Genomic DNA, 1,997 nt, shown 5'->3' on the forward strand with positions numbered 1-1,997 from the left:
AAGGGACAGTTAGTAAAATATTTCACAAATTTGAGGAACACGGTACAGTACAGACTTTGCCCAAAACTGGACGGGCACGTGCTTTGAATGAAGAAAAGAAATTAGACATTGCATTAGAACTTGTTGAAAATCCTCATACTTCAACTGTTTCATTGGCCCGCAATCACGATGCTTCTCGAACTGCAATTCGAATGTTTCTGAAACAAGAGAAATACCACCCCTATAAGGTATGTCTTGTCCAAGAGCTTTTGGAAGACGATTATGATAGGCGATTACAATTTTGTGAAGAAATGATGAGACGGTGTGACGACAATAATGGTTTTCAACGAGACGTACTTTTTTCGGATGAAGCTACGTTTTATTTAAATGGAGTGGTTAACAGGCACAACTATCGCTTTTGGTCCCAGGAAAATCCACACTGGACATGCGAATCGCATACGCAGCATCCACAAAAAGTTAATGTATGGGCAGGTATCATCAACAACAGAATCTTGGGCCCATTCTTTTTTGAAGAAAATCTTACTGCCGCACGCTACCTGGATTTCCTAACATTTGACCTGATACCTGCTCTAGCTGTGATTTTCCCTCATGAAATTGATCCAGATATACCGAATGAAAGAATTTGGTTCCAACAAGATGGCGCTCCCCCACATTTTGGTATTGATGTTCGAAGATACTTAGATGAAATGTTTCCAAATCGCTGGATTGGTAGACGGGGTACAGTTGAATGGCCGCCAAGATCCCCCGACTTAACACCCCTGGATTATTTTCTTTGGGGATATTTGAAAGAAAGAGTCTACCAGGACAGACCGGATAATATTGAGAATTTAAAGAACAAGATTAGGGCGGAGATGCATAATTTACCAGCTGAAGTCATTCAGAATGCTGTGGACAGCTTTTACTATCGTCTTGGAGAATGCCAAATAGTGAATGGAGGACATTTTCAGCATTTGCGACATTGAGTTTATTTTTGTAAATTATCTAGTTGTTTCAATTTCTAAATGAAAAAAAACTTGTTATTGAAAAAATAAAACTTGTTTATTTGGTACGGCTGGATTCGGTTTTCTATAAGCTTTTCAACGAGCCCCCTCATGCCTTATGTTTCCATTTGAAAAAAAAAGTAGGGGTAGCTGGGGGTTAGGGGGTTGAAGAAAAATTAATTATTATATAACCGAAATATGGGAAAAAATCAAAATCAGTTAACGTGTTTCGGCGTTTTAAAAAAAATTAATCCCTGTATGTTTTCATTGTGTGATATATCTCGTTAACGGAAATAAGTAGGAGTTAAATAAGTAGTAATTATGAATAGATCCCAGACGAATATATGAATACACTATTCATGTTATTGATCTCGGGCTAGAGTATCTCAGTTATTTCTGCAGATAGAAAATTTTGATTATCGCTAACAATAACTTGAGAGAGATTTATAGGTTGCTAGGTTAGCAAGTCTTTCTGAAACTTGCTAAAATCACATAGAACGCTATGTTGGCTGTGTATCGAAGACAGTAATATTTACGGTTGGTTTGTAGATATTCATGGAGGTTGTTAATGGTTGAACAATTTCCGAGATAGTTGCCACTTCGACGGTTAGACTTTATGACTTCTGGACGTTTCGAGAGACATTTGTTTATTCTTTATAAGAAACCGAATCTGCAAATTTCGTCATCAGGCTGGTATTTATATTTGCTGTGTGCAATGGTCCATAGCATCCCGGTTCGTGGTTTGTAGTGGTTGCTGATTTTTCTACGTTATTATTCTTCAGCTTACACTTATATCCTTTAACTTCTCACTGGCGTGTCTTCCGAGGCTACCCCTGCCTTCCACGAAGTGCTGCACATGGTGCTGAACATTATGTTTCCTCACGATGCGGCGTATCTACTCATGACATCCTTGTATATATGGCAGACATGTTATTGCCAGACACGCTTCTTTATCTTGCAGATCGGAGGTGTTGTGACTCGGAAATGGCATGTGTCGATGTACTATGTATAGGTAAT

The sequence above is a fragment of the Anoplophora glabripennis genome, unplaced genomic scaffold (assembly GCF_000390285.2).
Source record: "Anoplophora glabripennis isolate ALB-LARVAE unplaced genomic scaffold, Agla_2.0 scaffold361, whole genome shotgun sequence".
In the NCBI taxonomy this organism is placed as follows: Eukaryota; Metazoa; Arthropoda; class Insecta; order Coleoptera; family Cerambycidae; genus Anoplophora; species Anoplophora glabripennis.